The 13734-nt window shown below is 55.8% G+C and overlaps 2 pseudogenes; both read right to left on the bottom strand.

Moving 5' to 3' along the window:
* Positions 1 to 3700: 3700 nt before the first annotated feature.
* Positions 3701 to 4551, bottom strand: LOC131755838 (CAP-Gly domain-containing linker protein 1 pseudogene; annotated as a pseudogene).
* A 5440-nt stretch (positions 4552 to 9991) lies between these two features.
* Positions 9992 to 10686, bottom strand: LOC131754341 (serine/arginine-rich splicing factor 3 pseudogene; annotated as a pseudogene).
* Positions 10687 to 13734: the final 3048 nt, after the last annotated feature.

Below are 13734 nucleotides of genomic sequence, written 5' to 3'. Positions count from 1 at the left end.
GAATAAGCTATCTGGGCAGTATTGTTTATGATGACAAAAACTAGCAATGCCTATCTGTCCGTTCATGGGACTGGTTAAATAGATTAAGACATGCTATGCTGTAATCTATTAAATGCTATGCAGTCTTTAAGGAAGGAGATCCCTTTGTGGTCATGTTAAAAAATATATCTGAGGGACTTCCCTGGTGGTCAAGCGGGATCTTCCTCGCTGCAGCACGCGGGATCTTCCTCGCTGAGGTGCGCGGGCTTCTCTCTAGTTGTGGCACAAGGGCTCTAGAGCACATGGGCTCAGTAGTTGTGGTGCCAGGGCTTAACTGTCCCATAGCATATGGGATATTAGTTCCCCAACCAGGGATCGAACCTGCATCCCTTGTATGGGAAGGCAGATTCCTAACCACTAGACCACCAGGGAAGTCCCTAAGATTTATTTTCTTTTTAGACATAATGCTATCGTGCACTTAATAAACTACAGTACAGTGTAACTGTGACTTTTATATGTACTGGAAAACCAGAGACAAATTGGCGACTCATGATATTCTCTTTATTTATTGATCCACTGATTGATTTTGATATTTGCTTTACTGAAGTGGTTCACAACCAAATGTGCAATATCTCTGAGGTATGCATGTACTTCTTTTTCAGTATTCTTTCTGTATGGAATACTTTTTCTTTTCTCTTTCTTTTTTTTTTCTTTTTGGCTGCACCACGCGGCATGTGGGATCTTAGTTCCCCGACCAAGGATCGAGCCCGTGCCCCCTACAGTGGAAGCGTGGAGTCTTAACCACTGGACCACCAGGGAAGTCCCTGGAACACTTTTTCTTAAACATCAAGTGTGTATTATTTTTTTTCTAAAAATCAGGAATTTTCCAAGGAATAATAAAAGGGGGCCCAGGGAAGCATAGGGCAGTGGGGAGAAGCCTGAGTCCAAGGCTGAATGGAAAAATGTCCCCGAGCCCTTCTTTTGGTCCTTTTCATGGCACGAACGTTCTTTCCACATCCAGAATCTCCACAGGACAGCAGCCAAGACAAGGGCAGAAGCAACCCCTGCAAAAGGCATAAGGAGGAGAGTGTGGACGTGCAGGGTGTGCTATCCCTTGGAAATTCAGCAGCAGCATCGGGGATTCACTGGATGTCACACGTGGAATTCCACTTCTCGGTATTCTTCATAAGAGCCACAGATACACGTCCACAAGAGGCCACGCATTAGAGTATGTACATAGCAGATTTATTCACAATGGCCAAAACTGGGAACAATTTGAATTAGTTTCTGCCGTAACAAAATACCACAGACTGAATGGCTGATAAACAACAGAATTTTCTTTTCTCACAGTTCTGGAGGCTGGGGGTCTGAGATCAAAATGTCGTTCGGAGGCCTCTCTCCCTGGCTTGTGGATGGCTATTTACTCCCTGTGTCTTCACATCATCCTTGTAAGGACACCGGTGATATTGGTGTGGGCCCACCCTAATGAGCTCATTTTACTTATCTATTTTTAAAAATATAGTTAAGTATAGTTGATTTACAGTATTGTGCTAATTTCAGGTGTACAGCAAAGAGAGAGGGAGGGAGGGAGGGAGGGAGGGAGGGAGAGGGACAGAGGAGGGGGGCTCCCTCCCCCTCCCATCCCCTCCCCACTGCTTTCTCTTCTTTCTGCTTCAACAACCACCAGGCGCCTTTTAGATCAGCCCTGAAGTCAACGTGGATGCCTGGACGGCCTGACGTCCCCGCTGACTTCCAGCCCGGGACCACCGCTGAGAGATGACGTCTGCGGGGCCCTGGGCGTTGGGCTGCACCTCCTCTGACGCCCAATCTCTCCTCCTTTATGAGGCAGCCGCCAGCTCCCCTCCCTGACTCCCCAAGAATTTGAGCCTTTTTAATATGTGTCGATAATGCCATGAACTACTATTTAACTTTTCCACGAGGACCCATCTCCCAGAATGCAGTGGTTTTCAGCCTTGGCCGCACTGGGGTGATGCCCGATGAGGTCAGATGGGCAGATGCCCCCCCATCCCCTCTCTGTGCTTTGCGTGGGGTCTGGGTCTTCTCACTGTGGCCCGGGCACGGCCTTGACATTCAGACATCGGGTCCTGCATGGACACTTGTGTTTGGTCCATACCGCGTGTGGCTGCAGTCTGTGCTTCTCCTATTTCCCATCTTCAGTAGATGGGGGCTGTGCATGAGCCCTTCATCTCCCCCGCAGACACCGCTGGTGCTTGCCGGGCCTCGCGGGGGGTGCGCGGGGCACGGGGGACAGTCCTGGGTCCCCACCTTCTTGGGCTGCACGCAGGCCATGCTGGTCCTGTGGTGACTGGGGGCTCCCAGGAGAACCCCTCCGCAGGACCGGAGAGGTGGCCCCAGAGAAGGTGGCGTACACCTGGGGCCGGGCCTCACCAGCGAGCCACGGGCCACCTGCAGCAACAGGTGTCTCACCTTCCAGGAGCTGGGTGTGTTCGGGCGCCGTGGGGATGAGCTGCTGTCTGCACGGCAGCGAGTTTGTATTGTTGAGCCCGGGGAGGCCCCTTGGTGACTCCACCCCCCCACACACACACCCCCGAGAGCCTGCCGCATTGCTTCCTGCCTTTGGCCTTAGAGCCCATCACGGTTCATGCCGTTTCTGGTTCCAAAAGGACCTGTGTTTATAAAGACCACGTGTTAGGACAGCACCAAAGTGTCTAGAAATCCGGGCCAGGAGGAGGAGAGATGGGGATTGGCTGTGCCCGCCAGCGGCCTGAGAGCCCTGCCCGCCCGCCGAGACCTGGCCCGGGGCCCCACGGGGAGGGCGTGCCCCACGGTCCCCAGCGCCTTCCGTCTCTGGGTTCCAGGAGAACTGCGCGATCCGCGGGGAGCTGGTGAGGCTGCAGGCCCAGCAGTCCCTCCTGCTGGGGTTCAGCACGCGTGCCGACTCCGTTCTGGAGACGAACAAGGCCGAGACCAGCCACGTGGCGCCCGCTTTCCTAGGTAACCCCGCCTCCCCCTGAGTCCCACCCTTCATTCTGCCTCGAGGGACGCGGGGTGGGGGGGCGGCTGGGGGGCCGCCCCAGGGACATAGCTGAGCCTCTCCCCTCCGCCCGCGGATGAGCTGGCCCAGAAGCTGAAGCCCTTCGGGGAGCAGGGGCGGCCGTGATCCTGGAGCTAAAGAAGGCCGAGTGCCAGAGGCGGGGCCTGCACTTTGCCGGCCCCATCAACGCCTGGGACCTGCGCTGCTACCTGAACCAGGAGGAGGAGACGCGCTACCGCGTGGACCAGTACCTACCCAAGGAGTCCTTCCCCACGCAGGTAGGTGGTCACGCGCGGGCTGCTGGGCATCTCCCAGGAGCTGCTGGGGCTGACCTTCGACCTGCAGGAGGGCACCAACGTGTGTCACGAAGATGTGACGCTCGACATGGTCCGGGACGGAGCCTCGGGCAAGGTCCTCCATCGGCAAGTTCTACCTGGACCTCTACCTCTGGTGCGTGCGTGGGGGAACCTGTCGGCCGTGGGCCGGGGCTCCTCTGGGGAAGCGGGGCCTCACCCCGCATCCCTCCCCAGGGAAGGGGAGTCCGAGTTTGTATTGTTTGTATTTTTCGTTTAATATTTATTTATTTGGCTGCATCGGGTCTTAGTTGCGGCGCGCAGTCTTCTCTCTAGTTGTGGCGCGCAGGCTCCAGAGCGCACGGACTTGGTCGCCCCTCGGCATGCGGGATCTCAGTTCCCGGACCAGGGATCAAACCCGCGTCTCCAATACTCGGTCTCCAATGTTGAGCTCTCTTTCTCCTTTCTTGATTGAGCCAGCCTCCGAAAGGCTGGAAATAGATTCACCGGTGGTTTCTGTAAGGTTGCTGATCTGAGGCGTAGCTGAAGGTTCTTTCGCGGTTGGCTGGGGTGATTTATGGGGAATATTCGAGGGGGGGGGTGCTGGGGAAGAGGATACCATGCTGGCTGTCGAAGTGGACGGAGGCGAAGTCGCTCTGGAAGCATGAGTTGTCTGCAGGCCGTCGGCTTCGTCTTCTGCCTGTATCTTCCTCATCAACTTTGAAGGTCGGGTGAATGTGCCGTTTAAAGGCTCACACTGGAAATACCAAATTCCTGCCACTGAACCATCGTCCTTGCCTATGGGTTCATCTAAAACGATCCCGGCCCGTTGGCCTGGTGCAAACTGGGTTTCTCCCAGGAAGTGGATAAATCCAGGCTTATTCCCATTCACCCAAACTCGCTCCCCAACTCGAAAATCATCCACAAACTCCTCTTGTGTCTCAGCAGACGGCCTGCTTCAGCCTGCAGCCGGGCTGCCTGCACCAGGATGGGAGCCCCCAGATCGCCATCGCGGCCACGGTGGCCAACTTCACCAAGCCCGTGCCCGACCCGTCCTTCCTGCTGCAGCACGATGAGCTGGAGACCTACTTCCACGAGTTCCGGCACGTGATGCACCAGCTCTGCTCCCAGGTGGGTGCGGGCCCGGGGGCTGCAGGCAGGGGGCGGGGGCGGGCGTGCGTGGTCCTCAGGCAGGCCCTCGCCATGGGATTCTTCTGCTGATGTCACCCCGCAGGTGGCAACGCCCTCAGGGTCAGCTTCCATCATCAAACTCCACACACTCCGTGCTTAAACAATGGAAATGGATGTCCTCGAGGCTCTGGAGGCTGGAAGACCCAGATCAAGGTGTCAGGGCTGGTTCCCTACACAGTTAAATACATGTACTCAAGAGTTGCCTTTAAAAAAGACAAAAGAAAGGAAGTGGCCTGCAAGTCTGCTGACAGCCTTTGATGAGAACCAGAGGGAACGCCGCGCCCTGTGAGGAGGCCCTGGGGCTGCTCCCAGTCTCGGTGGAGGCTCAGCAAGTCCCAGTGACTTCCCCACAGGTGGGGGGGCCCCAGCTGAGCGCCTGGGCCCAGGACCCACTGCTCTTTCAGTCTTCCTGCCGTCAGCCCTTCGTCCCGAGAGCGATGCTCTCACAGGCTGCACCGGAGCGCGTGGGGACAGTTTACTGAGCTGGGCAGCCGTCACTACTGCCATGATTTGGAACATTTCCATCACCCCAAAAATGTCCCTCGCGCCCTTAGCTATCACGCCGTCCCCTCGCCAGCCCCTGACAACCAGGAACCCACTCTCTGACTCTGTGGATCTACCTGTTCCGGACGTTTCCCATCAGTGGAGTCACACCCTGTGGGTCCTTCTGTGTCTGGCTTCTCTCGCTGAGCATCGTGTTCTCAGGGCCCGTCCACGTGGTAGCGAGTGTCAGGGCTTCACCCCTCTGTGTGGCTGAGGGACGTCCCCGTGTGTGGAGGGACCTCTTATTACTAGTGTGTTTATGAACAGAAGGTTTTGACTTTGAAGTTCAGTCTATTAACTGTTTTCTTGCACCTTTTGTGTCCTATGGAAGAAATCCTTCTCTAACCCAAGGCACTAAGAGTTTCTTCTAAATTTTCTGCCTGGAAGTTTTGTAGTCAAGCTGTCCATTTTGTTGTTGTCCACTGTGGTGGAGTGTTTTCTGTGGTGTGAGGCTGGGGGTCACCCTCTGTCACCACGTTGTCGCCGCCGATCCCCACGTGGCCACATGTGATGTGAGTTTCTGCTTAGAGGCACCTGGTCTGATAGCAGTTGTTGATTCACTCACTGCGGGGCTGTAACCCTCGCCTAAAGGAAGCTCATCTAACACACACACTGTCCCCGTGAGCACGTCACCGCCCTCCTGCACTTGGGTCACCGGCCAACACTTCAGCTCTATGCTCGGAGCCGTGTTGAGCAGAGAAATCACCCGGAAAACACAAAAATGCACACATCGGGGCATTCAGCAGACCGTGAGAAGGATGCTTGTTTGCAGTTGGGGCTGGAACCGGAAGTTGGGGTCGAGTGACCCAGGAGTGAGGAGGCGGAGTCTGCCCTGCTCCCTGGGGCCTGGGAAGGACATGCCGGGGTCACTGGGCTCGTGTGGACCCACACCTGCCGGGCCTGGGTTCCAACCGCACTGCGTCAGGCGCGTGTATTCAGGAAGAATTTCAGGCACGAAAGAGGAGCAAAGAGTGCCTGCCAACGGCCGCCATCTGGATGCGCCGTGTCCGCGCCTTTGCCTCCTGGGCGAGGGGCTTTGGCTGGAGAGTGTTGGCTCCGTGGGTGAGGAGGGGGCGAGGTGACCCACAGGATGGCTGTCTCTCTGCCTCACTGTGTCCGGGCAGATCTGGGGTCCAGGGTGGGGACCTCCTGCAGCTCCACAGCCCGCCTTGCAGGCCGAGTTCGCCACGTTCAGCGGGACACACGTGGAGCGGGACTTCGTGGAGGCACCTTCGCAGATGCTGGAGAACTGGGTGTGCGAGGTGGAGCCGCTGCTCAGGATGTCCCAGCACTACCGCACGGGCAGCACCGTCCCCCAGGAGCTGCTGGACAAGCTCATCAAGTCCCGGCAGGCCAACCCAGGTGCGGCCGGGCCGAGGGAAGGGAAGGGGGCTCCCGGACCACCTGGCTGGAAAGCGAGGCCTGGACACAGAGCCAGCGCCCGGCCCGTCTCCTTCCTCCTGCACGGAGGCTGATGAGCGAGCGTGGCGTCCGCCTTCACCACCTCCCTCCTCTCTGGGCTGAGCCCTGCGGCCCCGCGGGTTCCCAGTGGGCCCAGCCCCCCGGGGCCCGTCCTTTCAGGTCCTCCCAGCCGCCTGACACCCCTCTGCCCCCATCGTGGACCCCAGAGCCCTCAGCTCTTCCCAGTCCTGGTCCAGCCGGATGGGGTCGCTGTGGTGCCCTGGCGGGAGATGGGCAGCCCGGCCCCTCCCCGGAGGCAGCCTCGTGGGGTGGGGAGGGGGGCGGGCACGGCGAGCCACCCATGGTCGAGCGCGTCACCCCGGTGGGGGGCGTGGGCGCCGCAGCTACACGTATCCTGATGGCCAGGATCAGACCCAGCTCTGCCACCAACTGGCTGGGTGCCCGGAGGCCGGTCACTGGACCCCATTGTCGCTGTTCACCCTCTGCAACGTGCGTGACCCGAGGACCCCCTCACAGGTGGTCGGGAGGCCTGACCGAGTCAGTTTGTGTGGAGGACAGAGAACAGTGAGGCCAGCTGATGAGGAAAGAGCTTGTCACTCATGCTGCTGTGCAGGGGCCCGCCTCGTCACCTACGGCCTCCCGGGAGCGCGAGGGTTGGGGAGGAAGGGGGGGAGGGGTGGCTGGGGACTGGAGCCTAAAGTGTGGGTCCCCGGGAGGGAGCAGGCTCAGGATCGGCTAGAATGAACGGGGCTCCGGGCTTCTCCGGGGTGATGAGGGCAGGGGGACGGTGGCCCCGAGTGTGGGAGCCCCGTACAGAAGGGGCTGGGGCGCAGCCCTGCGCTGGCTGGTTTGCGTCAGAAAGTGACAGACGCGCTTAACGCGGGTACCAGGCCCCACCCAGGGCTCGGCGATAGTTCTTGTTACTCAACACAAACGCTGTCCCGCCTCGGCCGGTGCTGTGCCTTGTGGTGGAGGAAATGGGACTCGGAGGACTGTGGGACTCTGGCATCCAGTGTGGGGCCCGGGCGCGGGGACCCCGAAGTCCTCCGGGGCGGCAGCCACGTGGAGCTTCGAGGCGGGGGGAGGTGAGGGTGCGCACCGTGGGGCTGCGCAGACTGCCTTGACGCCTGAGAAGCACTGGCCCGAGGGACCACGGGGACGCCCGGGGAGGGGGGCGCCCGGGAGAGGCGGCCTGCTGGCGCGGGCCAGGGTCCTGAGTGCCGCCCCGCCCTCCCAGCGCGCCCTGTGCTCCTGCCCAGTCGTGGCCGCTGGAGCCGTGAGGCTGCAGAGAGGCCAGTGCCCGGCACGGCGCCTGCTGCCCGCAGAGGCCCGGCGTCCCTCGGGCTGCTTCTGAGCCAGGCGTGCCCGACGAGCCCCTCCCCCTGGCAGAGCCAGCGGGCGCCATCCCCCAGCGCCCCTCCTGTCCTCCGACAGGCACTTCTGCTCAGCCCGGGGGGCGGGGCCGGGCGCGCTGAGTCCTGGGCTGGGCCGGGGGCGCAGCCTGGGCAGGTCCTCGAGGCGCCCCGCCTGCTGCTGGCCCGGCAGGGGCCCCGGCGAACCGGTGCCTTCCTCTGCGCCCCACGTCGCTCCCTCCCCCAGGCTGGTCCATTTCTACAAACCAGATAGATCCTGAAGGGACAGGAACTTAGCTCCGTTGAAATGGCTGAAGCTTAGGCTGTCACCTTGGGGTAACTCCGAGGCCCTTTCTCTCCCATCTTCCTCCTCTCACCCGCCTCTTCTCCCTGAACTCCCCTCCGGGGCCCCGCCCCCCGATTTCACAGCCGTCTTCGTCCTTCAGAAAATCAAGAGCATCAAAAAGAGGCTGAGTCTCCTGTGCATCGACTTCAACAAGAACCTGAACGAGGACACGACCTTCCTGCCATCCACGCGCGAGGAGCTGGGCGCCTGCGGGCCCCGCGGGGTGGTGGAGAGGCGTCCGTGTTTCCCTGACCCCCGGGAGGACCTTCCTCTCCTGAGGCGCTCGGAGTGTTTGGGTCCCAAGGTTCTGGATCCTTCCTAGTGGAAGGTGGCGGTCTGTCTACCGAGATTCTGCCCGGAAGGGAGTTGTTCCTCGAGACCCCGCCTCCCTGCTCTCTGGGATGTTTCTTTAATCTCACAGGGTCCTCCCCCACCTGACCCAGCGTGGGGTCTTGAAGGGCTGGGGCCTGGGTGGCTTTTTCAGCTTCTGCCCTCTTCCCTGAATGCTTTATTTTGAAAACTGCACACCGGTAGGGAAGTGGCAAGAATAGGACCAGGGAGACCCCGTGTGCTCCCCGGGCCCGGCCTCCCTGCGTGGATGCCATGTGTGCTGTGCCCGCGCCAGGGCCTCTGGACACATCGCCAGGAGCAAGGGCGCCTCCTGAGTCCCCGGGTGCAGGCCCCCCTTGGGAAGCAGAGTGTGGAGCTGTCCCCCAGAGGTCCAGATGGCGGTCTTTTAAATTAATTAATTTATTTATTTATTTTGGGCTGCGTTGGGTCTTCATTGCTGCACGCGGGCTTTCTCTAGTTGCAGCGAGCGGGGGCTCCTCTTCATTGCGGGCACATGCTTCTCATTGCGGTGGCTTCTTTTGTTTCGGAGCACGGGCTCTAGGCCTCCGGGCTTCAGTAGTTGTGGCACGTGGGCTCAGTAGTTGTGACTTCCAGGATCTAGACCACAGGTTCAGTAGTTGTGGCTCATGGGCTTAGTTGCTCTGCAGCACGTGGGATCTTCCCAGACCAGGGCTTGAACCCCTGTCCCCTGCATTGGCAGGAGGATTCTTTTGTTTGTTTGTTTTTTGTAACCAAAACATTAATCCCAAGGATTCTCATACAACATATTACAAATGACAGCATGAAAAAAACATCTTGCACAGTAACTCAAAGTTCAGCTCTACAATGGACCCTTAAACGGGCAGGACATTGGTCTCTTGAATAGTCTCAAATTTCCAAATAATATTACAAAGAGTTATGTATTCATATACAGCAATCACAGAAGGAACTTCTGACCTAAAGCAAAGGTAAACTAACTTTCTTGAAAATTCTTAGATTCCCAACCCGCTGGACAACCTCTTGTCCGGTGTGAAGACCAGTGGAATTTTTAAACCTCTAATCTAGGGTAAAGATGCAGCTTTCATTTTTACCTGCTGGCTTGGGTTCACAGCAGCTTTTAAAGACTGCTTGCTTAACTACAGCTGCATACCATATCCCAGCTACAGAAAGTCTTTTCAACAGTTGCCAGTTTTGTTTCCATCATATTAAACATCACACTTTAGCTAGGCAGGAGTTAGAGTTTTATTATCAGTCTAGGCAGGACTAAAAATTCAAAGCAAATTCAATTTTGCTTAAGGGAACATTGTAAAGTAACAATTCTTCATATTACAGGCCTCATATGATCCATTTCAAACAGTAGAGAATGACACCTTTATGTGTCACTGTTGCAAGAGACAAACAAACGTGAACAGCTAAAACATTTTAAAAATGCACCAAGCTTCGGAAGTCTCAAACAAAACCTGCATTTTCTGTACATACTCCTGTCAAATGAAGTTATTTCCTGCAAAGTGGTGGTCTTCTATTTCCTTTCATTTGACCTGGATCAGCTACGAGACCTAGAAAAAGATCGGAACGGCTGGTGATTTCTCTCCCGAGACAGTGATCTCTCTCTTCTCCTATCTCTAGAAAGGGACCTGCTCTGGCTGCGGGAGAAGCTTCTCCGTCTTGGAGATCTGCGGCGAGGTCGAGGGCGACCACCGCAAGAAGGAGGCGGCCACGATTTCGACTTCTCTTTTCCCCATTCGACAGGTCCACTCTTAATAGGCAGCTACATAATGTTCTCCCATCTAGTTCTCGGACACCATCGGCTGCATCTGGGCGATCTTCAAATTCAACTAAGGCGAAGTTGGTAGGGTTTCTAGCAACCCACACACTTCCGAGTGGTCCATAATAGCCAAAAGCTCGTTCCAATTCAGTCTTGTTACCATCGTTTCCAAGATTCCCTACATAAACTTTACACTCCAATGGACAGGAATCACGATGCATTTCGAGATCTCGGGTTAGAAATGCGGAGGCTCAAACCCACACACCCTTGGCTGGGTCTTCCTGGTTCCCTCCTGCCTGGCACGCGCAGATGCTCTCTCACACCCGTCGTCCACGAGATGGCCTGGCAGGCGGATTCTTAACCCCTGCGCCACCAGGGAAGTCCCCCCTCCACCTCGCCATGGCAGCCTTTACATTTCTGGCCCCATCTGGCTCGAGCCAGGCCTCAGGCGTCGCGTTTGGTTCCTGTCTCTCCAGGCTCCTTCCCAGTTGATCGCTTCCTCAGCCTTTTACAACCTTGCTTCCGTCTTGCCCCTGTGGACGGTTTTGCAAACTGCAGGCCAGGTGGGCAGCGGCCTGTGAGCTCTGCCCGGGGTTCAGACGGGGCCGAGCGTCCTCACCGGTTCTGTGTAACAGGCTGCTGCGTAAGGAGTGACACCTCGTTTGCCTCTGGATGGCTAGATTTCGGGGACAGCCACGGATGCACGCTGACCCAGGAAGATGCTTCAGGTCCATCACGCCAACCTCTGCTGCCCTAACTTCTGCTCCCCAAGCCCCTGTCCCGGGCAGCAAGACCCCACGTGGCTCCTGGGGTTCACGGACCACAGGTTGATCCCGGGCCTCTGCAACCTGGCAGCTGAATCTGCTCGCACAAGCTGTCCTGTGGGGCTGCTTTTCCCCCTGTGTGTCCAGCCCGGGGCCCTGCTGTCTTCATCTGGCCTCCCGGGCGACAGGGTGAACTCCAGCCCCGGTGACCGGTGACCGGTCTCACGGGGCTGGGGCAGCGGCTGGACATGTGTGGCCCGCCTGGTGGTGTTTGGCCCCGTCTGCAGTTCCGGTTCCGGCTGAGCAAGAGCCTCTCTGTGTTATTTTCTCCCGGTTGTGTCAGGATCCCCGGTGTCATTTTACAGAAGTGTAGATAGTGTGCTCTTTCTCTGATTTCTCCCTGCTTCCTCTCCTCCCTCTCCCTCCCTGTCTCTCCCCCTCTCCCTCCCTCCCTCCCTCCCAGAGAGGGAGAGACAGGGAGGGAGAGAGGGAGAGGGAGGGAGGGAGGGAGGGAGGTTTTATTATATCCTATAATATTGTTTATTATAGGATATTGAATATAGTTCCCTGTGCTATACAATAGGACCCTGTTGTATCTATTTTATATATAGTACTTTGTATCTGCTAATCCCAAACTCCTAATTTATCCCCCCCCACCCCCTTTTCCCCTTTGGTAACCATAAATTTGTGTTCTATATCTGTGAATCTGTTTTTGTTTCGTAAGTTCATTTGTATCACAGTTTGGATTCCACATGTAAGTGATATCTTATGGTATTTCTCTTTCTCTTTCTTCACTTAGTATGATAATCTCTAGGTCCAGCCATGCAGCTGCAAATCCTAATGACCTCATTTTAATTCAATCACTTCTTTAAAGACTCTGTCTCCAAATACACTCACATTCGGAGGTACTGGGGGTTTAGGGCTTCAGCATATGAATTTCAGGGGGACACAGTTCAGGTCATAACACGGATGGACAAGAAACTGTGTTCCATCTCTACAATGGAGTACCACTAGCAATAAAGGGGCAAATGACACTGATGTACGGTGACATGGATGCATGTCACAGACACAAAAGAATAGATACCATATGATTCCATTGGTGTGAAATTCTCAAACAGGCGAAACTAATGCATAGTAACAGAAATCAGAACTGTGACCATCTCTTAATGGGGATGGGGCCCACTTGCGAGGGGTGCCAGGCAGGTGATGGGAATTTTCTGCATCTTGATCTGGGCGGTTGATGACACAAACACACACATAAAAAAACCGGCTACCCTTAAAAAAAAAAAGGGTCAGCTCCTTTAAAAAACTCCAGCTGCACATGTAAGATCAGTGCATTTTAATAATAAAATCTGGACAGGAACAAAGCAAAGGTCAGAATCACTCCATCCCAATTCTCTGCTTTATCTTGATTGTAGCGGTTCTCGCTCTTTCAAATCCCCTTGTTCTTTGTGGAGTTTGCCTGCCTGTCTTGTTCTTGAGACAGGCAGGGGGGGGCAGTGGTCTGTCTTATTGCTACGTGCATGCCCAGCCCCGGAACCAGGACTGGAACAGTCAGCGGTGGATCGGTGGTTGTGTGACGATGTCTGCGTGAGTCTTTGATTAGCAGTTGCAAACGATTGCGTGTCAGTGTGGCCAAAGCTGACGGGCACATTACACATGTGCGTGATCACGGTCACCGTGATGATGATGAGGTGTTAGAATGGCTTCCTCATGACACAGAAAGAGGAAACAAGTGCTGACCATTCGTTTTGGCCGTCGTGGCATTCAGTGTCTTTTGTTCTATAGCTTGCTTTTTACAAACTGCAAACACGCTTGAGGGAGAAAAGCAGGTTGCAGATAGATATGTGTCGTAGAATAGATTAACCTAACGTTTCTAAACACACAGAGAATAACTGAGTTTAGGGACATGTGCTAACTGTGGGAAAACCTGGACAGGAAGGAGACAGACCAACGCTTTCATAGTGGTTTTGTCTGGGGAAGTAGCAGATGGGGATCCAAGAGGCACACAAATGGGCTTCCGCTGTGCCTTCGATATTTATTTCATTTTTAAAAAGACCAAAAAAACCCCCCTTCTGGTGTGGAAAGCAGTAGGACAGGTCCACAAAAAATTAAAAATAGAATTACTGTAGAATAGAAATATGACCCAACAATTCTACTGGGAATTGAAAGTGTGGTCTCGGGACTTCCCTGGCAGTCCAGTGGTTAAGACTCCACGCTTCCATTGCAGGTGGCACGGGTTCGATCCCTGGTCGGGGAACTAAGATCCCACGTGCCATGCGGCATGGCCAAAAGATTTTTTTAAAAAGGGGGGGGGGTGTCTCAAACAGATATTTGTACATCCACATTCATAGCAGCATCATTCACACTAGCCGAAAGGTGGAAGCAACCACAGAGTCCATCAATGGATGAATGAACAAAAGGTGGTCCATCCATACAATGGAATACTATTCAGTTTTAAAAACGAGGGACTTCCCTGGTGATGCAGTGATTAAGAATCCGGCTGCCAGTTCAGGGGACACAGGTTCAGGCTCTGGTCCGGGAAGATTCCACATGCCACAGAGCAACTAAGCCCAGGCACCACAACTGCTGAGCCTGCGCTCTAGAACCCACAGCCACAACTACTGAAGCCCGTGCGCCTAGAGCCTGTGCTCCGCAACAAGAGAAGCCACCGCAGTGAGAAGCCCGCGCACCGCAATGAAGAGCAGCCCCGGCTCACCGCAACTAGAGGAA

This window comes from Kogia breviceps, chromosome 4 (assembly GCF_026419965.1).
Source record: "Kogia breviceps isolate mKogBre1 chromosome 4, mKogBre1 haplotype 1, whole genome shotgun sequence".
Taxonomy (NCBI): Eukaryota; Metazoa; Chordata; class Mammalia; order Artiodactyla; family Physeteridae; genus Kogia; species Kogia breviceps.
The sequence above is the reverse complement of the archived record's forward strand: the minus strand, read 5'-3'. Positions and strand labels throughout refer to the sequence as shown.